General features: G+C 44.4%; 1 long non-coding RNA gene across 1 annotated transcript in view; it reads right to left on the bottom strand.

Annotated features, from left to right (window-relative positions):
• Positions 1–23,418, bottom strand: part of LOC116570137 — an 85,313-nt gene that overhangs the window by 46,399 nt on the left and 15,496 nt on the right. Inside the window, exons 4-6 of the long non-coding RNA XR_004277292.1 lie at positions 4,468–4,564; positions 2,804–2,902; positions 2,082–2,239 (exon numbers count right to left, since the gene is read on the bottom strand). This is a non-coding gene — a long non-coding RNA (uncharacterized LOC116570137). The remainder of the gene's footprint in view (positions 1–2,081; positions 2,240–2,803; positions 2,903–4,467; positions 4,565–23,418) is intronic.

Raw genomic sequence — 23,418 nt, 5'->3', positions numbered from 1 at the left:
CCAACAGCACAGAAGAAAATGACTTCTTGGATCACATCTAAGCACGCAATTGTAGCAGCTTTTTGGAGGAAAAAATAAATAAGTAACACCTGCCAGGCTTTGCTTGATAACGTCTACAAGGGAGTTTTCGAAACAGACAGGCTGGTGGATCAAAACGTAATGCTCACCACTTAAATAGCTTTATTCTTCAACAGCTACACTAAGTCCCTAAGCCTCCCAGCACAAGGGAGGAGGTAACAGTCATCTCTATTCCTTGAAGAGGACAGACAACCCAGTCTGTGGGCACCTGGGGCCCCAGATCAGACTCTCAGGGTAACAGGGGGCCCCATCCCTGGGGGTGGCTCTGGAAGGACTCAAGAGGGCAGAGGGGCTGCTGGGTGGGGAGGTGTGTCCTCTTAGATCTTGGGCCCAGTACCAAATCCACCCTAATGCTGATGCTGGAGCCTGAAAGGGACTATTTGGAGACCTACAGGAGACCGAGGAATGGATCTCAAGAGGTCTTAATTGTCCACCACTCTCAACTCCTTTTTGGCCTGTCGCTTGCTTTACGCTGGTCATCTGCCATATGATACAACTACTACTGCAGGGTCTCACCATGTGAGAGCTGTTGAAAAGGCCAGCCTTCTGTCCCCAGCCCATCCTCAACACCCCGCAACCACCTATAAGGCCTTATATGCCTACTGGCCTCTTCTGACAGCCAGAGAAAACAAGGGAATTGCAGCCATAAAACTGGACTCCAAATAGAACCTTCTAAGAGTCCAAAACAGAGAAATAGCAACCCTCCATAGGGGGTCTCCTCATGTTTCTTATCCTGAAGACCACTTCCCTTTCCCTTCTCAGAAACAAAAACCCCTTGTCAGTCCTTCACCAGAGAAGCCACCTCTTTTCCATTTAGGAAAAGCTCAACCCCTTATCACAGAGATGGGACTAACCCAAAGTCAAGGTGACCCATAGTACACAGTAACTCTCTAGCAGAATCCTTCCCATAGTCTGAGTCTTAGATAACCACACAGGGCCCCAGCAGAACAACACAGAGGACGGGGGGGAGGGAAGGGCTTGGGAACTCAAAGGAGAGTGCTCATCAATGTGTCTCCATCAGTATGGGATAAGCCTACTCATTCTTCCCACACAGTGCATGCATGCACGTCTGTACACACACACACACACACACACACACACACACACACACCACTCACAATATTTCAAAGCTAAAAAATAATTCTCAAAACCAGCATAGGATCTAGGCTATTAGAAGAAAAACATTTTCCTAAATCTACATAATCTGCATCGATTCCTCTGCCCACATGAACATCCATCTTATATTACTAGGCAAACAGTATCATGTCCCCTTTTTTGCTCAAGCCAGTTGGAATTTTCCATCACTTGAAACTACAAGAGTCCTGACCAATGCATCTCACCTTATTGTATTGGTTAAAAAGCTTTCTCCTGCAAATAACAGAAATGTATTATTTCACAAAATGAAGTGTAGAGGTGGGATAACCTCTAGGGTGCATTGACTCAGAGGTTTAATGGTGTTTTCGAGGTTCTTTCAAGCTCCCCACTCTGCCTAGAAAAGAGATGACCAGAGCGGTTTCAGTTATCACATCCATATGAAATATCTGCATGACATCAACCTGAGAAAATAGAAGGGCCAGTTTTACTACAGCTCTTTCTCAGGGACAAGGCAAGGAAACTTTCCTAAAGTCTCTAGCAGGTATCTCTGGGGCTTCATTAGCCAAATCTGGCCTTCCCTCAACCAATGGATTAGGACAGAGACAATGGCAAGCAAAATGGGATTTTCCTTAGACCAATCATACTCATCTCTAAAGCTGAGGGTGGGTCAGAGTGCTTCAGAAGCACTCAGAAGCTGTGTAATGAGCGGGCTATCCCAATCACATCAGGGTTCTATTAGGAGGAGCAAAAGGTGAGAGGGCATTGGGCAGGCTGCCAACCATGTGCTTTGCACTATATCCAATGGCTATGCTGGTTAAAGCTTTCCTTAAATTTGGGCCACACCAAATCCTTGGACAGGATATTTTCTCCCTACAAGGGGGTGGTGGTCAGTGAAGACATGTACACACCTTGTCCAGGACCAATTTTTAGCCAGGTCTTCCAGTCATTGCTTCTCCAGTTATTGTGAGGAAGGTTCTCCCAAGCTGACGTGGGGTTGGGCTAGAGTAAGGTGGGGCTGTAGGCGGGAATGCCAGCTGGGAAGTCAGAAAGGCTGTCAGTCCAGGACCTGTGAAACAAGGAGACAGCCCAGCCCAGTAATGCTGGAGCCTGAGTCATGAGCAAATTCTGAGGCGAAGGCTGAGGACAGGAAGGTGTGCTCACATAAGGAAGACTCTCAGGGATCTACCAAAGGAGGACATGAAGGCCTTCCATGAAGGTAAGGGAGAGAGACAAATAAGGGGCAGAGGGAGGAGACCCGCAAAGCATTCCCTTTCCCTTGTTCTGAATGGTACTGGGCATGCTGGAGGGCCAGCCCCTCCAGCAGACAGTCCTTGAGTGACTGGGACAGGGAACCTGGGATTTGCTCCCTGCTGCTGGCCCACCTCCAGTCTCAGGCTAACCTTCACTCCCCAAATACTCTGGGCTATTTCTTGCCCTCAAGACTTTGTCAACACTGCCCCCTCATCAGAAAAGCGTTTTCCTGCCTACGATGTCCCACTTCATCCTTCACATGTAGCCTCTGGAGGCCCAGCGGAGTACGTGATGGCTCCTTCCTTTTATTCCCGCATAGCCATAGAGCTGTATGCCTTGCCTTGGCTTATAATTCCCACCGAAATGCCAATCTGCTCACCTCCCAGAATGAGCTGAGAACACTCCAAGGGCAGGGACCATGTGTTGTTCATTTCGGTGACCTCTGCAGTGTCCAGCCAGTGTGGGGCCACAGCACCTGCTTGGGAAGCAAGGGCAGGGATGGTGGGAAGGAGGGAGGTTCCTATTGCCTTCTCCAGAGCTGAGCTGTTCAATATGGTAGCCCTTGCCATATGTGGCTATCTAAATGTAAAAATTTTAAATTTAGTCCTTTAGTTATACTAACTGCTTTTCAAAGATTCAATAGCCACATGTAACTAGTGGCTACTGTTTAGACAGTGCAAATAAAGAACAATTCCATCACTGCAGAAAGTTCTAGTACACAGCACTGTTCTAGAGACTCAAACTATTGCTGCAGCCCTAAGAGGAGAAGCTGCCTGCTACAAAGTCCTTTCTTCCCCGTCCAGCGCCCAGCACAAACCCAGATACATCCTCCGCTCTCCTCTCTCCTTCCTCTCCACTCCCTTCTCTACCCCTGATAGGGTCAGAAGAATACTTCCCAGTGGCCTCAGAGTTCACAAAGCCTTTTTATAGTCTGCATGTCTCTGACCCTTCACTAAATCCTGGGAGGTAAGCAGGACAGAGATTGTAATTCTCATTTTACAGGTGAGGGAATCACAGCTCAGAGAGGAAAAGACTCTTGCCTACGGCCTCCCAGAGAGCACATGTTGGAGCCTAGACTGGACCTCAGGTTAGACTCCAGTCCCTTGTTCTTCCTCCAATGCCATGTCACCTCTCACTGAGGAGCCATCTAATCCCAGCTGCTATCTGATGCACTAACAGGTGCTCATCCAGCTTCTGTTTCAGTGCTCCCTAGGATTTGAACCTCACTGCCATTCGCGGAAGCAGCACAATCCACCTCTACAGACAGACCTGCCAGAAAACTCTTTTGCTGATGCTGGGCCCTGTCCTGAGACCTCAGACATCACGTGATGCAGCTACTAACATGCCCTCTGCCACACCAGGGCCAGGTAGCCTGCAGCCTCATACACCTCCAGTTCGGGGGAGCTCCACACTCAGGGGGGCCTTTTCCTTCTTTGGGCCTTTAAACACCAGCCTCCCTCCAGCAGTTCCTCCCCAGTGGTTTCCCCTCTGGGGCCTCCACAGACTATACCTGCTCTCACTACCCCAGGACCAGCCTCAGGGACAAGGACCCATTCTCTTTAGTGTGCTGTTGTCCTGGCTGCAGCTCAACAGGTCATCAGAGACAGGATGCCCCATCCTATTTGCCCATGACCTCCTGTGGCTTCTCTTTCGTATTAGCATATGAACCTCCTTATTCTGTGGACGCCATAGGGGGCCAAGGTCATGTCAATAATAGTGATGACTGCCACTGATGATGTGTTCACCATATGCCAGCCATCTGGATAAGTGTTCTGCTCACATATTACCTTCAATACCCTGCAAGGTGACCACTAATATTATTACCATTTCACAGATGAACAGACTGCTTATACACAGTCTGCCATCTAGGTGAGAGGACAGCTGCAAGAATCAGGACGATGGAGGTGACTGGGGACAACTCAGGTTTGGGCCTGGGTCAGTGCCAGGTTGCTGGGAGATGAAGGAGTTCAGAGGAAGATAGAATCTGGCTACATAAACAGGCCTCAGGGGCAAAAGACTTGGGTTTAAATCACAGCTACTTACCAGCTGTGTGACATTGAGCAAGTCACTTTGTCTCTCTGAACTTCCATTTCTTCATGTGTAAAATGGAGCTGGTACTACGGGATATGGAACCTAGGGCCTGCAATGAAGAAACAATGGCTGTTAGCACCGTGCGTTACTCTCCATGAGTTCTCAGGATTGGGGGCTAATACGAAGATTATCATCAATATTATTACAGAGAGACCATACCCAATGCTGAAGCAGGTGTAATTCACGCTGTCTTCCCACGCTGAGCCTGGTCAGACCCAATAAGCTCCCTGCACCCACACGTGGCTTCCAGCAAATACCTGACTTCCGAGATGAGGTTTTTATTTTTTTAATTAAGCAATCTCTATGTCCAACATGGGGCTTGAACTCACAACCCTAAGGTCAAGAGTTGCATTCTCTACCAACTCAGATGGGTTTAGATATTCTAATGGAGGTGAATTGTGAGAGGCTATGAAGGGGCCTGGGCTGCTCCTGTAGTGAGCCAGGCATCACCCACCCTTCTCTCCAGGAAAGGGGGTGGGGAATGAGCAGGAGTTAAAAGGAGGGGGGACAATGAGAGATGACAAGGAAAGAGAAGGAACTAAAAATGAAGTCATGTCACTTCTAAAGCAAACATGGTTTTGGCAAGTCCTTTTCCTCTCTAAGCCTCTGTCAAATGTTACCTCCCTGACATGGGGTGCTGTGGGTGGGAGCCCCAGCCAGGGTTAGCGCAAGGGACACTTAGGGAGTGTCTATTCCTAAAGGCTGGCTGCCAGCTCTGCTGATGAGTTTGGGCCATCATGGCAGCCAGTGAAAACAACAACATAATAGCATCATACCAACTGTTTCCTGCTTGCCGGCTCTGGGCTACTCTTTATGGCAGCCTTTGAGGGGGGATGTCATTATCCACATTTGCAGAGGAAGAAACTGATAGTTAAGGAGTAAGCAAGGGTGACATGCCCAAGGTCACTCAGTAAGCCAAGATGCCAGGACTGGCACCCAGGTCTGTCTGAAGCCAAATTTTGGTCCCTGACACCAAGCTGCAGAGCCCCAGGGAACCAGGCTGAGGTGCAGGAGCCTTGGTATGCATCTTCCATCCCAGCCCAAAGCCCCCCTGCCACAGGCAAGGACCACGACTGCCATCGTGGTCCACGCAGCACGACTGCGTGCTGGAGGAGCATGAGACAGAAGTTCAAGTCCCCTCTCTGCTGCAAAATGACAACCGTCCTAGACTATTCCTTCTCCTCCTGGGCCTCTGTTTCTCCACCTACACAGCAGGGTGCCTGAAGTCAGGACTCTCAACTAACTCCCTGAAATTATGCAGACAGTAGAAGGAACTTGGAGGAGGAAAAGTGTCCTGAATGGGAGCAGTGCACTGTGTTCCTCCATCCTTTAATAACCACTAATTAGTTAATCCCCAAAGCAGCAGGGTGAGTTATTCCGTACTATTATTATCCCCAATTTACAAGCAGAAGGTTGAATGAGGGAGGGATTGGCCCCAGGCTCAGAGCAGGAATGGGATCAGCAAAAGGCTGGGAGGTGCTACAAATTGTTTTAGAAGTGGGGGAGGGGGCAGTAGAGGGACAAAGGAGGCCTCCAGGGGGAAAAACCACATAGGAATGCATTTCTGATCCTTGAGAAGTGGAAGTCCCTTCAGGGCATCTGAGCCAGCTCTCTGCCTGCACAGATGTGCAGACAAGGGCCCAGAGAGGGGGAGAGACTGGCCTAATGTCACACAGCCAGAATAGCAGACCACAGACAGACACTGCCACGGGTTCTCAGCTGAGGCAGCTCTGAAGAAAGGGGTGGGGAGGATGGCTCCTAAGAGCTGAGCTCCCTCTGTGGCCCTCCCTGAATTCCTAGAGAAAGCAGCTAGCAGTAAACCCCTAGGGATTATGTGTGTACTAATGGCCTGTGACAAAGGCAGCAGGATAAGCTCGGCTCTGCAGACTAAACAAGGTACAAGAAGCCAAGTCAAACAAAAGCCAGGGTTTTATGTTGGCCTGACTGGTGGGCTAGAAACAGCCCAGCCTCTTGGGAGGCCAGACCCTGTGCCACCACCCAGAATCTCCTCTGGTGGCCTTTTTCCCTTTGCCATTGAGGACCAGACAGAAATATGTCCACAACATGTGACCACCTCTGTTTGTAGCACAGAATACACTTTCATCACATTACCCAAGAGATGAAGAAACTGAGGGTCAGAGAGGGAAAGAAAGATACATATCCCAAGTTACACAGCAAGTCAGGCAGGCGGCTGGGACCCATGGCCTCCTGGCTCTTCCTCAGCCTCCCGGATTCTTCCGTGAATTAGTGGTGACTGACATATGAACACAGGGACAGGCGAATGCAATATGCCAATTTCTATCCAAAGTAGGGTCCTACCTGACTTCTCATTGGAGTCCATGAGCACAGGCCCAGGTTCAAGTTCTGTTCCTGCCCCCTTCTGGAAACCACAGCTTGGGCAAATTACTTCACCATTCTGAGCCTCATTTTGCTTATCTCAAAAACAAGAGAAATAATGGTATCCTCCTCCTCCCCCACCCAAGAGTTGTTGGGATAATTAAATGAGTTAGTAACGGATACAGAGCATTTGCTGCATGCCTGGCATACTGTGAGCGCTCAACTACTGTCATTACTATTAGCAGCTGTGGCACCAGTCTGCTGGATGGCTGTGGCAAGGCCCTCCTGGATAGCTGGGACCCTCCATCTCCCAAGCCTCTCCTTCTCTCTCAAATAGCATGTCACAAATATTTCTTCTAACTCCAGGGCTCTGTGGTCTCTACTACCAGCTTTTCCCAACCCACATGAATCAATGGACTCCAGAGTCAGGGAAGGGGGCTGCTAGACTCTGTCACTTCCCTGTTTCCCTTTCGAGGCCAGACTGCTTGTCCTGCCCTGGGTTCTGCATATCGGCTCCCAGGAGTTCTGGGTCTGAGTTCCTGCAGCAGATGGTCTGTCCTTTGTCTGAGCAGCTGCGGAGTCATGCTTAGTGATGCCCCCCAAAGGTTTGTAAATAATTACAAATTATGAGACCTTGAGCCTTGGAGAGTTGGGAGAGTAAGGCTGAGGAAGAGGGTCAGGAATATTTGGGGGCTGCACAGGAAAACATCACTTCCATCTTCCCTGGCAGGGCTGCCCTAAGATGGAAAGAGACAAATCTTCCCCGCCTAATTTCTGGTCAAAACCACCAGAGAAAGGCATCTACCCATCTCTGGGGGACTTAGGAGTCAGTCTCAATCAACTTCCACAGACATGTGTCAAAAGGGGCCCTCTCCACAGTTCTAATTGCATGTGGATTGTTCTGGTTGTTTCTGAATGTAGCTTCCTTTCCACATTATAGAGCTCACTTCTGCAAAACAAGAATGATTTGACTTCAGGCCTGGGGCCATTTCTCATTCTTCCCTTTTGGTTTCCAACAGAAGCAAGAAGAGATCTGCCTCACGGGGATTAAAACAATACTGTTCTCTACCAGCTAGGGAGGTGGCAACGGGACGGGACGGGGACGACGTGTGAGGAGATTACATACCTGCCCCTGCTTACCTGTCTGTGTGTCAAGTTTAAGCCCCTGGAGGGTTTGTGTAACACTGTTTAGGAGTCTTGAAAAAGTGAGACCCTATTTGTGGGATTACAGGGCGTGGAGACATTCTCGACTTTCACACTGATGCTTCGGATGGCTGCCAGCCCTGCTCAGTCCTGCCAGTTGCCGAGTCCTGCAAAGAGATGATTTCTTCTAGTGTATTAGAAGTGAGTTACATCCCAGGAGTCATCCCCCATGCCCCTCATCTTTACAGCACACTCTGCCATTGGCCAGTCTGGACTCAAAATAATGTTTCCAGACACAAGCACAGTTGGGAAAATGATGGACTGTGTTAAAGGCTCCGCTCTTTTGGGTGTTTGTTGTGCATCTTAAGCTGATCATCTCCCCTCTCTGGTAATCTGTTATAAAAACACACAACCTACAGCCACCACTGTTCAGATCTGGGTAAAGGCTCTTTCTGAAATGTCTATTGTGGCACATATATACAATATACAAGTGTATATTGTGGCTTATCCTGTCAAATCTTATGGAATGATTTGACTCTTTAAACTATATATAAACACACATATATGTAATGTATAACTTTAATAAAAATAAAAACTTTTAAAAATGATGTATTAGGTATTTTACAGTTTAGATGAAGTGTTTGAGAATAATTAGAGAAAAGTACATAGAAAACTAACCAAAGCAATTATTCATTCCAGGAAAACCAAAAAGTAAAAGAAGAAAAACACATCATTTTTTTTTAAAGATTTTATTTATTTATTTGACAGACGGACAGAGATCACAAGTAGGCAGAGAGGCAGGCAGAGAGAGAGGAGGAAGCAGGCTCCCTGCTGAGCAGAGAGCCCCCTGGATCCCAGGACTGAAGGCAGAGGCTTTAACCCACTGAGCCACTAAGGCAGCCCAGAAAAACACAGCATTTTACTTGACTTAACATTAAATAATCTTTATGCAGTCATACCAATGAAAACACTGAATACTGACTAAAGCAAACATTGTGATAGCATAGTGAGGGAATCAGTAGATAATGGTTAAGATTTATAAATCAAGAAATAACAGTATAAGCACCTCAATTAGAAATGTATAAAAGGCAGAAGAAACAGCTAAAGGAATGGAAAGTAGTTGTTTGGAGGAAGCAGCCTTGTCGAATGAAAAAGGATGAGGAAGATGGTTATTTTTCATTATAAATAAGACTCTTCAATCAGAGAAAGACAATTATCATATGATCTCTCTGATATGAAGAATTTGAGAGGCAAGGTAGGGGTCTTGGGGGGGAGGGAGGGAAAAAATGCAACAAGATGGGACCAGGGAGGGAGACAAACCATAAGAGACTCTTTTAATCTCAGGAAACAAACAGGTTGCTGGAGGGTCAGAGGGAGGGATGGGGTGGCTGGGTGATGGACACTGGGGAGGGTATGTGCTATGGTGAGTGCTGTGGAGTGTGTAAGACTGATGATTCACAGACCTGTACCCCTGGGGCAAAAAATACATTATATGTTAATAAATAAATAAATAAGAAAGACTTTTAGTAATATCAGACTTTTCAAGTTCTATTCATATATTCTCGGGTTAAAATGAAAATTAACTTAGAAAAATAAAACTAGAAGCAAGTGACAGCTATAAGAAGGCTAATTTAAGTTCCAGATGAAAAGAGAACTTTCTAATACCTAGACTTATCCAAAAGTGGAATTGGCTGCCCCTAGGGACAGTGAGTTCCCTGTCATCCAAAGTATTAAGCAGAAAGTATATGTCCATCTGTCAGAAGTAAGGTAGAGCATTCAGGTTTGGTTGGGAAAATTTGACTAAATAAGCTTAAGGATCCCTTTCAACTCTAAGATCTTCTCCAATTCTATGCATCTGTGGAAGCTGGGATGTTACTGTCATTTATCTCTTAAGTAATTCAGTTATCTGTGCATTTAATAAGCACCTGCTTAGGGGCACCTAAATGGTTCAGTGGGTTAAGCCTCTGCCTTCAGCTCAAGTCATGGTCTCAGGGTCCTGGGATCAAGCCCTGCATCAGGCTCTCTGCTCAGCAGGGTGACTGCTTCCCCCTCTCTCTCTGCCTGCCTCTTTGCCTACTTGTGATCTCTGTCAAATAAATAAATAAGATCTTTAAAAAACAAAATAAGCATCTGCTTAGTGCTATTTTATTTCTGGGGCTTCACCAGGTCTTGGGTAGGGGATAGAAGTGCCAAGATAAATATGACATAGTATCTGTCTACAAGAATCATTGAAGGTCAGTGCTAGAAATCTCCTCGGTGTTGTCTGATCCAACCCCTCATTATACAGAGAAGGCAACTGAGGCCCGGAGAAAGGCAGACACTTGCACAGTGTCACATTAGTGGCAGAGTCAAGCTTGCATCTAGACCTCTTGATTCCTGTGCTAGTCCTGATTCCCTCACAATGCCTCCTCTGAAGAGCAATACCTCAAAAATGGTTCTAACAAAAATGAAGCTGATTCTTCATGGTATTTTTATTGATCTCACATAGACATCATTGTGCAATGAACCTTATTTTAATTATAACAAGGTTTGGCTTCCTGGATATCTCCTTCAGAAGGGCATGTGGTAAGCTTTCTGGAGACACCCAAAGTTCACTGAACCTAGACCTCCAAGTCATTCACCAGAAAGATCTAAAACAACAGAAATTAAACCAGCATTACTTTGTCTCACCATCTCATGAGATGCGTGAGAATTCTTTAGTAAAGAATTACCGCCTGTGTCATGGGTAAAATCCCAAATCATTTTGTGGAGTTTGTTATTATTCCAACAGCTCTGAGAGCCAACATCTGCATGTTCCAACATCTTTGCAGTATCACTTCCTGGATCCTTTCTGTTTGATTTGGTATTCCTGTCTTTGCCACCTTGAAAAAAGTCCCACATCTCACTGAATTTCAGTTTTTCTTATCCAGTTTTTTGTTTGTTTATTTAAATAAGATGAGACCAGTGGTTCTCAGCCAGGGGCAATTTTGCCTCATCCCCCAGGGGACATCTAGCAATGTCTGGAAACATCTTTTGGTTGTCACAATTGGGGTGGGGTGCTACTGGCATCTAGTGGGGTAAAGGCCAGGGCGGCTGCTAAACATCTTACAGTGCACACAGCAGCCCCTCCCAACACAAAATGATCTGTTCCAAAATGTCAATACTGCTGCTGTTGAGAAATCCTGGACTAGAGTCTTTGGGTGCAAGGAACAGGAACTGAAGTCCAACTTGCTTGAGCAAAAGAAAAAAAAACAACAGGTGGTTACTGTTAAGATTTTCATTGGTTTAGAGATAACAAAAAAGAGCTAAAAAAACCTTCAGGATGGATACACTTTGGTGACTAGAATAAGTAATTCAACTCCCATCGAGACTGCCGCTCCTTTCTCTCTATCTAACTTTGGTTCTCATTCTTTCCATGTGACACAGGACTAGGCACCCAGGTCTGAGCTCACATCTTCACAGCTTCACAACCAGAGACGAAAGGGTCCTTTTCTTTCAAAAAATTCTAGGGAAGGATTCTGATTGGTCAAATTTGGGTCACACGTTCATCCTTTGAACCAATAACTAAGGCCAGAAAGAGTGAAGTATCTAAAATGATTGGCCTAGAACATGCCCACCCCTGTGGCCAGAGGGAAGTCACTTGCCAAAGTGCAGGAAGGGGTTCTTGACAGACAAGACAATAACCACTGCAGCCTGGAATAATAGGGTGATGGACTAAGAGTCGAACATCTTGACACTATTCTTGGCTCTGCCTCTAATTTGCTATGTGATCTTGGACAAGTCCCTTTCCCTCTCTGGACCCCAGTCTCCCATCTTTGCAATGGAAACATGGATCAGAAGTCAAAGGGATCCCCCATCTCTAACATTTGGTAGCTTTTGTTGGTTGTTAAGTATTACTGATCACCCCAACAATGATATTTGAAAATACTTGTTAAACCCATCATGCTTTTAGATTGGCTGGCTCCAGGATATAATATAGTCTAGAAATATCTAAAAATTGTTCAAATGATTTTAGTTATTGAATCTTTCCCAACTTTTAATGATAATGAGAACAGCAGCAACTAAAATGCTTTAGCATCTATTTATATTTTCAAAATGGTCCGTGCACTTCTCAATTCTTACATAATATGCAACCCTTATGGACTCACAAAAACCACTTATATATTAATTTTTATTTAAAAGAATTAGTGGTTGCCTTTAAAAAAGTTCAACATATGAATAAAATCTACTTTCAGTATATAGATATTGTATGCTAAACCTTATTATGAAACATATATCATCAAATAAAAGAGATGGTGTTGGGAAATCCCCCAACAATATGGAAGATAAGGCAAAGATTTCATTATCGCCAGTCACTCATTCATTTAAGAACCGTTCCCTGAGTGCTTGCTATGTGTCAGACGCTATTCACTGACTGCCCCTGGGCAACCTACATTCTGTGGATACAGCTACGTTCTAGTGACTGAAGACAGATTTCTTGAATCCTAGCCCATTATCAAGAGGAAGTCTCTCCAACTCCCAGAGAATTCCCACTTACACCCTGCACCTCGGCAAACAGAGCTCCCAGCTCCCTCACACCTCTGTTACTGGGAATCCTTTTGCGCTCTCCACATTTTTATCACCTCCTCTGAGAAATCTCCTTGACACTTCTCTTCCTACCTCACAGATTCCGTCCTGACTTCCTCTGTGCCCTCAGAACTTCTTGCACATGTCTACCACATAATACGTCTCACTCTACATCAGAATTACTTATGTCACATTGAACTATAGCTTTCTCTAGGGAAAAGAAAGGTTCTAATTTACCTGAGGATTTTCAGAGCTACCCTCATTCGCTAAGGTGCTCAGGCCAGAAACCTGGGCTTCATCTTCCGTGAATCCCTTGTTCTTGCCTCCTACGTCCAACTAAGGCTTGTCATGTCTACCTCTGTGCACACCTTCATCTCTGGATCAATCAATTACTTCCCTTGGGCTAGATTAATCTTGCCCTAACCCTCATAGCCTAGGTAACTCATTAATCTTGACTTCCTCTAAGAATCCTGCCTTAATTCCGATCCTCTGACCCCAGGCTAGGCTGAGTGTTCTCTGGGTAGTTTAGGTCTCCTGTGCTTCCTACTTTATACGGTGACTGCTCTTCTCTCCTATTGGAACTATAAACTCTAGGAGGCCGGGTTCTTATTTTTAAGTGTACCCCCATCTCCCAGCCTATTGCCTGAGATGTGATGAGTCACCACTGATGACTTTGTAAATAAATGCAGGAACAAACCTGTTTGGCGTCAGAAAGCCTGGATGCTACTCAGATCTGCCACAGTTAGCTAACTGAGTCACTATGAACTTAACTTCTCTGAGCTTCAATGTTCTCATCTGTTAAATTGTCACAATAAGTCCTCCCAGTCTACCTCCAGGGATGAACATAAAACTCAAATGAGATAATATATAGGAAAGCTATTTATAGCCTCTAAATTGTTTTACACGTGTAAAATGTTATTTCTAATTGCTTAGCGTTTGGGTTATGGGGTTTGTTTGTGGGTTTTTTTTTTTTTTTTTTCTTTTTCTCAGAGTTATTTCAGATATAACTACGGATTGCTCCTGCTCGTAAATTCCTTGTAGGTGCAGAATCCAAGAAGAAAAAGTTACTGCTGCTCATCTCTGAGAAGATTTAGAACTTAAATGTTTTGAAATTTTTTTAAATAGTTAAAAGAACATTTTTTTTTTAAGATTTTTATTTATTTATCAGAGAGAGAGAGGAGGAGAGAGCGAGCACAGGCAGACAGAATGGCAGGCAGAGGCAGAGGGAGAAGCAGGCTCCCGGCTGAGCAAGGAGCCCAATGTGGGACTCGATCCCAGGATGCTGGGATCATGACCTGAGCCGAAGGCAGCTGCTTAACCAACTAAGCCACCCAGGCATCCCAAAAGAACATTTTTAATACAAATTGTATTGGAGGCACTGCTTTAAGTAACCTAAGTTTCCCTTAAGCAGTAAGTACCAAACTAATACAAATTAAATAAACTCACCCACTATAATATTGGTATACGAGAAAAGAACTGACAATTTAGAACAGCGTAAGGGGAAAAAAAAAATTCAAAGCAACCTTAAGTTCAGCTTTACACCTATTAAATTAGCAAAAACATTTTAAAATGATACCTCTCAAAGCACCTGTGGTTACAGAAAAGCCAATATGCACATACACTGCAGCCTGGATATAAATTTTTTGCTCCTTGGAAAGCAAATTGATAAAATCTATCAAGAGCAAAAAATAATTCTATTCTTGGAAATCCAGCTTAAGAATTTAACAGATTAAACAGGCTTTGTGCGCAAAAACATATAGCATTAACTCATAAATAAACAAAAAGTGCAAACATTTATAAGAGTGGAGAAGTGGTTTGGTAAAGCATGTTGCATCCATTGGATGAAATATTTGATAGCCATTAATAGCAATCATTTCGGATGCATGGCCATGGCACCCTTGCCCTGCCCAAGAAACCCCTGTGACTACTGTTGAATGGCTTCTTCGTATCAGGAAAGGGCCAAGCTTTTATTTTTTTATTTATTTATTTTTTAAGATTTTATTTATTTATTTGACAGAGAGAGTGAGTACAGCAGATAGAGTGGCAGGCAGAGGCAGAGGGAGAAGCAGGCTCCCTGCTGAGCAAGGAGCCCGATGTGGGACTCGATCCCAGGACCCTGAGATCATGACCTGAGCCGAAGGCAGCTGCTTAACCAACTGAGCCACCCAGGCGTCCCAAGGGCCAAGCTTTTAGAACAGAACCTCACTCAAGTCTTTAAACAAGTCAAAGCCAAGTTCTCCAAGTGAAGGTATTCAGCTTAAGTCAGGGACTACAAGATACCATGTGGCAGTGGGTTGGCAGGAGGTGGCAATGGGCACTCTAACTTTTCAGGAGTTTGATAACTTACTGTGACTCTGCTCACGATGGGACTATCCACATTCTTCTGGCCTTGAAGGAGACTGTGGACACGGGAGCAAGGCTGTGCTCCTGTAGGCAGCTCACAATCAAAATTAAAAGGAAGGCCAGACCCTTTGGAAAGAAGGAGTCAAGCGCATTCAAAGAGTCTAGGGGGAGTCTTTGACTCTGTACTCCCTACAACATATACTTGTATGGTACCTTCTCCTCGAATCTGGACTGTTCCTGGGACTCACTTGTAACTATAGAATATGGCAAAGTGAGGGGCACCAGGATGGCTCAGTGGGTTAAAGCCTCTGCCTTCGGTTCAGGTCATGATCCCAGGGTCCTGGGATAAAGCCCCGCATAGGGCTCTCTGCTCAGCAGGGAGCCTGCTTCCTCCTCTCTCTCTGCCTGCCTCTCTACCTACTTGTTATCTCTGTCAAATAAATAAATAAAATCTTAAGAAAAAAAAAAGAATACGGCAAAGTAATGCTGCAGGCCTTCTGAAGATAGGTCAGTAAAAGCTTTCCAGCTTATACTGGGGTCTTTCGGAACACTCTCGGAGAGCCCTGGACCACCACGTAAGAAGCCCTGTGACTGCCATCCTGGAGAAGCCATGTATAGGCACTCTGGTTGACAGTCCCAGCAGAGCTAAATTCTCTAGCCTCTAAGGCATTACACATATAAGCAAAGCTGTCTCAGATCCCCCCCAGCCATGCCATCCACAAGCTGATTACCCCCAAGTGACCTCAGTTGATACCATACAGAGCATAAAAGTTGATCAGGGAAAAAAAAAAAGAATTGATCAGCTAGCTTACCTTGGCCTAAGTTCCAGACCCTCAAAATTATGAGACATAATAAAATGGTTGTTATTTTAAGCCACTAACTTTGGGGGTAATTATCACACGGCCGTATATAACCAGCACATCAACTTTGGAGGATGTTTGAGAATAAATTCATAATTCCATAAACAAGTAAATGAAGTTAAAGAATCAAGCTTCTATCCTGCCTTTCCTTTATGAACCACACTTCTGAGTAACCAAATAGTTGATGAGATGGAGCCCTTTTTACAGAAGAATTATAGCTAATAAATGTGTGGGAATATCAGAATAAGAATACTATTAAAATAAATAGAATATTTAAAATTCCCGATGAAGTAATAGCATGAGGCAATGATCATCGATGACTGCTAAAATCATTAGACAAAAGGCAAGTGAGGAACATTATAATGAATAGATCAGGCTGAAAGCACCTCAAGCCACTAACTGATATTTTCTTAACAAGCCAAGCCAAGAGAAAACCAGCCCTTATGGGCCTCCTGGTGTGAGGCAACAGGAAGTACACAGCACCAACTCTGAAACTTTCTTACCCCCAAATCAAATCTGAACCTGGCAGAACTTCTGGATTTCATCCCGGAGACCAGAAGAACATGTTAAATGATCTCTGGGGGTAGTAGTCAGCAAAATACAAAACATGGAAAATTCTACAAGGCAAACAACCAAGTTTCTTCAAAATATATATATTTTTTTAATTGAGGAAGAAGGGGAATCTACTGATTAAACAATACTTAGAAGATATACCAACCAAATTCAATGTGTAGACTATTTCTGGATACCAATATATATATATATATATATATATATATTTGAAAATATATATTTTGAACAAGAAATCATTAATTTTTAATCACTAAGTGATTAAAAATCATTAAATGATTAAGAAATCATTTTTATTTGTTAGGTATGGTAGAATATCGTAGATAATTTTTAAAGCATCTTTATCCAGGGCACCTGGGTGGCTCAGTCAGTTAGGCATCCCGAGGTCATGATCTCGGAGGTTCTAGGACTGAGCCCTGCCTTGGGCTCCATGCTCAGCTCAGAGTCTACTTGAGATTCTTTCCCTCTTCCTCTCCCTCCCCCTCTGCACTTCTCCCTGCTCATGTGTGCACGCACATACTCTCTACCTCAAATAAATAAATAAAATATTTTTTAAAAAATAAAAAAGCAGTGCACCTGGGTGGCTCAGTCATTAAGTATCTGCCTTCAGCTCAGGTCACGATCCCAGGGTCCTGGAATCAAGCCCCACATCAGGCTCCCTGCTCAACGAAAAGCCTGCTTCACCCTCTCCCACTCCCCCTGTTTGTATTCCCTCTCTTGATGTCTCTGTCTCTCTATCAAATAAATAAATAAAATCTTCAAAAATTTTTAAAAATTAAGAAGCATCTTTATCTTTTTAAATTTAAATTCAAGTTAGCTGACGTATAGTGTATTATTAGTTTCACAGGTAGAATTTAGTGATTCATCAATTGCATATAACACTCAGTGCTCATTACATCAAGTACCCTCCTTCATGCCCATCACCCAGTTACCCCATCCCCCACCCATTTCCCCTTCAGCAACCCTCTGTGTGTTCCCTATCATCAAGAGTCTCTTATGGGGCGCCTGGGTGGCTCAGTGGATTAAGCCACTGCCTTCGGCTCAGGTCATGATCTCAGGGTCCTGGGATCGAGTCCCGCATCAGGCTCTCTGCTCGGCAGGGAGCGTACTTCTCTCTCTCTCTCTGCCTGCCTCTCTGTCTACTTGCGATCTCTCTATGTCAAATAAATAAATAAAATCTTAAAAAAAAAAAAGAGTCTCTTATGGTTGCCTCTGTTATTAACTTCTTTTATGTTTCCTTCCCTTCCCCTATGTTCATCAGTTCTGTCTCTTAAATTCCAAATATGAGTGAAATCATATAGTATTTGTTTTCTATGACCGACTTATTTCACTTAGCATAATATACTCTAGTTCCATCCATGCTGTTGCAAATGACAAGATTTCATTCTTTTTGATGGCTGGATAATATTCCAGTGTGTGTGTGTGTGTGTGTGTGTGTGTGTGTGTGTGTGTGTGTGTGTATACACACATATAAAGCTGTGGTATATATATGTGTGTGTGTGTATACACGCACACATACACACACACACATATATATACCACAGCTTTATCCATTCATCAGTCAACAGACACCTGGGCTCTTTCCATATTTTGGCTATTGCGGACACTGCTACTATAAACACTGGGGTGAATGTGTCCCTTTGGATAGATACCTAGTAGTGTAATTGTTGGATCATAGCATAGTTCTATTTCTAACTTTTTGAGGAACCTCCATACTGTTTTCCAGAGTGGCTACCAGTTTGCATTCCCACCAACAGTGTAAGAGAGGTCCTCTTTCTCTGTATCCTTGCCAACATCTATTGTTTCCTGAGTTGTGAATTTTGGCCATTCTGACCAGTGTGAGGTTGTATCTCATTGTGGTTTTGATTTGTATTTCCCTGACGATGAGAAATATTGAACACTTTTTCATGTCTGTTAGCCATTTGTATGTCTTCTTTGGAGAATGTCTGTTCATGTCTTCTGCCATTTCTTGACTGGATTTTTGGCTTTTGGGGTGTAGAGTTTGATGAGTTCTTTATAGATTCTGCATAATAGCCCTTTATCTGCTATGTTATTTGAAAATATCTTCTCCCATTCTGTAGGTTGCCTTTTAGTTTTGTTAATCATTTCCTTTCCTGTGCAAAAGTTTTTTTTATCTTGACAAAGTCCCTTTTTTTTTGCTTCTTTTCCCTTGCCTTTGGAGACATGTCTAGCAAGAGTTTGCAGTGGCCAAAGTCACAGAGTTTACTACCTCTGTTCTCTAGGATTTTGATGGATCCCATCATTTAGGTCTTTGGACCATTTTGAATTCATTTTTGTGTATGATGTAAGAGAGTGTAGTCCAGCTTCATTCTTGCACATGTGGCTGTCCAATTTTCCTAACAGCACTCATTAAAGAAATGGTTTTTTTCCCATTGGATATTCTTTCCTGCTTTGTTGAAGATTAGTTAACCATAGAGTTCAGGGTCCATTTCTAGGTTCTCTATTCTATTCCATCGATCAATAGGTCTGTTTTTGTGCCAGTACCATACTGTCTTGGTGATTACAGCTTTGAAATAGAGCTTGAAGTCTAGAATTGTGATGCCACCAGCTTTGGTTTTCTTTTTCAACATTATTTTGACTATTTGGAGTCTCTTCTGGTTCCACACAAATTTTAGAATTGTTTGTTGCAGCTCTGTGAAAAATGCTGTTTTTTTTTTATAGGGATTGCTTTAAATATGCAGAATGCTTTCAGTATTATAGACATTTTAACAATATTTGTTCTTCCAAAATAAGGATAAAATGTTCTTCCATTTCTTCGTGTCTCCCTCAATTTCTTTCGTAAGTGTTCCATAGCTTTCAGAGTACAGATCTTTTACCTTTTTGGTTAGATTTATTCCTAGGTATCTTATGGTATTTGGTGCAGTTGTAAATGGATCAATTCCTTGATCTCTCTTTCTACTGCTTCGCTGTTGATGTGTAGAAATGCAACAGACTTCTGTGCATTGATTTTATATCGTGAGACTTTACTGAATTCCTGTATCAGTTCTAGCATTTTTTTTGGTAAGAGTCTTTTGGTTTTTCTACAGACTATCATGTCATCTACAAGAAGCAAAAGTTTGACTTCTTTGCTGATTTGGATGTCTTTTATTTCTTTTTGACATCTGACTGCTGAGGCTAGGACTTCCAATACTATGTTGAACAACAATGTTGAGACTGGACATCCCTGTCATGTTCCTGACCTAAGGGGAAAAAAACATCTTTATCTTTAGAGATAAAAGATGTATATATCTCAGATGCATCTAGGATTTCCTTTAAAACATCCAGTGGTAAGGTGATAAGAGTGGATTTGGTATAAATGAAGTAAGACCAGCCATATATGTTGATATTATTAAACCTAGGTGGAGATATGGGGGTTTAACACATTAATAGCTCTACTTTTTGTACATAATTTAAATTTACACTAAAAAACTTTAAAATAAGTAGCTCTAGCCAAAACAATGGGGGGAGGTGTTTTAGTGACGCATCACTAAGTGATCTGAGTGCAAGAGAGACAGACTTTACCTCTTCCCCTCTTGCCAAATCCCCCTGCACTTACAAGACTAGAAACCTAAAGAGGCGTCTGAAGTCACATTTTAAGGATGCATAATGGAGGGGAGTTTGGAGAGGGAACAAAATTATTAAGGAGGATTATACTGTCACCACTTGACACAATGGGGATTGCTGCTTTTAACTGCTTTAAACAAGTCTTACTTCATACCAGAGCTTCTACTCAAGAAGGCGTCGCCATGGGAAATGGATCCTGCCCAGATCAAATCTTTCTTCCCCGCTTGGTCTTTGAGTACATGTTCCTTCCGTCCAGGGCAAGAGAATGAAGGTGGTTCTTACAATGCACTTGAAATTCTTTTTTTCTCTTCATGGTGTCCTTGCAGCCAGGTGTCTTGGAAGGCCCAGGAATGGAGGCACCTCTGGTTAGAGAGGCTGTCCTGCCTGAGAGGGGGACCAGGTCAAGTTTCTGCCTTTCCATGGGTCTATTTCCTTCAGATGCAATGACAAGCAGTATAGCATAAGGGTCAGGCAGTGTGCTCTGGACACAGCTGGTCCTGCAAGTCATCAACCGGGCAATCTTCTATTAGTTGCACTCCTGAAAGCAAGTTGGGTAACTAGCAGCTCTATTGGAGTCATCCACAAAATTACAGCCAGAGTTCTCATTCTTGCTGTGTCTGCTCAAACTGGTACCATCATACCCAGAAATATGGCCTCAGTATGTGCCATCAGTTTCTGTCAGTACTTGAAGTATACAGGCTTCATCAGGTCAGATTAAGTGATCACCCTTCAGTGGATTATCTAAGACAACAATCTGATGAAGAAAACAATGCTAGCTTAGTACATTTTTCTTTTTAATTAAAAAAAAAAAAAAGAAGTAGGGGGGCAGCTGGGTGGCTCAGTCAGTTGAGCATCTGCCTTTAGCTCAGGTCATGATCTTCAGGTACCGGGATCGAGCCCCATGTCCATCTGTCTGGCTCCTTGCTCAGCAAGGAGTCTTCTTCTCTCTCTCTCTCTCTCTCTCTCTCTCTTCCCCTCCTTTTGCCCCTCCCCCCTGCTCATGCACACACTCTCCCTCAAGTAATAAATCAGAAAGGAAGGAAGGAAGGAAGGAAGGAAGGACAACTTCCAGCTTACATTCTTGTTGAAAGAAGAAAATTAGATAATGTGGATTGGCCTAAAAATCATTAAAGGTCCTCCTTAGTCTAACGTTGGAGGAGTCATTCATTTATACAACAGCATTTCTCATCAAGCCATGTGCCTGGTGCTGCTAAGTGGAGACAAACTTGGCAGGACAGCTGGGGGCTAACGCGTCCAAGGCAAAAACTCTACTCAAAATTACTCTTAAATACTCAAAATTACTCTTAAAATCCCTCCACCATCAGCTGACCTCCCAACCATTTGTTCAGAGGTGCTGAAAGGGGTGCTACTAGGGGGAGCTACGTGGTCTGGGCCATGGAGTGATGGTGGCTGAGGGATATTTCAGAATGTGGCATCCTGTCTCCTCTCAGGATCTGGAAGATAAGAGCCTTAAACTCTCCTCCATTCAGACCTTTGCCTCTGAACCTCCAACCCCATGCTGAATGAGAAAATGGAGAGCAGCCTCAGTGGTCACCTTCCATCAAGTTCAGGGTCACCATGAGATGGTCATCTCCCCGCAACTGGGAGTACGCTGCTTTGGTAGGCTTCTCACACCTTCCTGCGGCAACCAGGCCACCACAGCCTGTTCTCAACATTCCGCACTAATGCACTGAGCGCCTTCCATGAGCAGTGTTTTGTGCTGATCTCTGGCGGGAATGGAGTAAGCCAAAGGTGGTTTCCCCCAGGACTGTATAGACATGGGCACCAGCCACAGTAAGGTATGGCTAACAAGGCCACAAAAAGGGCCAGGGATGGGCTGTGAGGAACTAGGAGATAGGAAGAGCTCCCAACCTTCCTGGGAGGTCACCTTGGACCTGACCCTTGGAGGAAAGTGACGATTTGAGGGGCAAAACATTGGGGAAAGGGTGCCACAGGATGAGGAGACAGCATGACGAGACATCATGGTGGGAAAGATGGGCTGTGTCCAAGTCATACCAGGAGGATCATGTGATTGGTTAAAAGGAGAGGTGAGACTGGCGATATCAATAGGGCCAGGTGTGAAAGGCCTTAAGGTCAGACCAAGAAGACTGGACTTTATTTTCTAGGCAGCAGAGAATCAAGGGACTGGGGATGGCAAGGGAAGAGGAGTCCAGTTGGGTGTAAAGCTCCCCTCCCCAACCCTGCCCATACCCTCATGGGATGTTGCATTGTGCCCTCCCAGATTTGGAAAGCCCCAGTTATATATCTTTCAGACTCAAGGTATAAATCTTTCATAGTAGCTTCAGCAGAACTTTAGGGGTCAAGAGACACAACCTTTCAGGCTTCTCTACACAATTGCCCTTCATTTGTGGAGACGCACATTAAGATGGAGCGTGAGTGGTGAAGGCAATGAAGAGAAGGGCTCCTGGCAAAGTAGCAGACTAAGGATCCTGAAGATCCCCACCAACAAAATACCCAGATAAGCTGAGCAATACTGTTTTAGTCATTTTAAAGATATGAGGACTGTCACAGGGAAGTAAGGACATTTCTAAGATCAAAACAAAGGGAGAGCTGCAAACACAGGCAGGTAGAGAGCTGCAGCAGGGTCACAGAGGAGCTGTCAGGGTGACAGGGGAATGAGGAGTTTGCCTCCCAAGCCGGAAGTAGGTTTGGTAAGGATTGTGCTAGAAGGACCCTGGGAGTCTCACTCTGTGTGTGCTTCTGAGTCCCTGGCTGCCCTCTGCATAGAGTGCCTGGAAAACCCAGGAATATTTTGTCTAGGGAGACGACTGGTATAATGGAGAAAGACCCTGACCTGGTCTCTAACCTCCATTACCACTCCTCCCTTCTCCAAGCCTAGATTTTATTTTGTTACAACTGACCACCACAAGTGACCTCACATGGTGGCTGGGAAAATTTAGGCACTTCATTCAGCAAATCCATATTAAGCAGGGAGTATGACAAGTGCTAGGATATGGAATTGAACAAGATAAAAAATCCATGCTTTCAAGGAATTCATGTTCTAGTGAGCGAACAGAGAAAACAGAAAACAACATGCAAAAGAGGTAGTAAAGATATGCACGAGGTAGAGAGGAGGGAGCTTTCCCTAGCCTTGGCCTGCAGGCTTTGGGAGGAGGTATCTGAGCTGAGTCAAGAAGGCCAAGTAGGAGTGGCTCACCAGAAGGCAGGGAAGGCATTCCAGCTGGTAGCAGAGCCCCAAGTCTGAAGCAGGGAATTACATATGGTGTGGTGTGGCTGGGCGATAACAGTGCCGTTGGGAGTGTGGTGGGAAAAAAAGGCCAATAGGGACGGAGCTCACATGGCTAGAAGATGAGGCCTTGCATAGGTGCCAGCGAACTTATGTGAATTTCAGAGAAACCCCATCCTCCTTCCAATAATTCACAATCCTCCTCCCACAGCATGACACATAGGACTGTCATCAGGGTAAGTCAAGCTACTCTTGTCAGTTTGCCTGGGTTCCCCAGAAAGCTGAGCATGAATTGGGGTGCTTATGAGCTACTCTTTTATTAGGGAGCTACTC

Source organism: Mustela erminea, chromosome 12, assembly GCF_009829155.1.
Source record: "Mustela erminea isolate mMusErm1 chromosome 12, mMusErm1.Pri, whole genome shotgun sequence".
In the NCBI taxonomy this organism is placed as follows: Eukaryota; Metazoa; Chordata; class Mammalia; order Carnivora; family Mustelidae; genus Mustela; species Mustela erminea.
The sequence above is the reverse complement of the archived record's forward strand: the minus strand, read 5'-3'. Positions and strand labels throughout refer to the sequence as shown.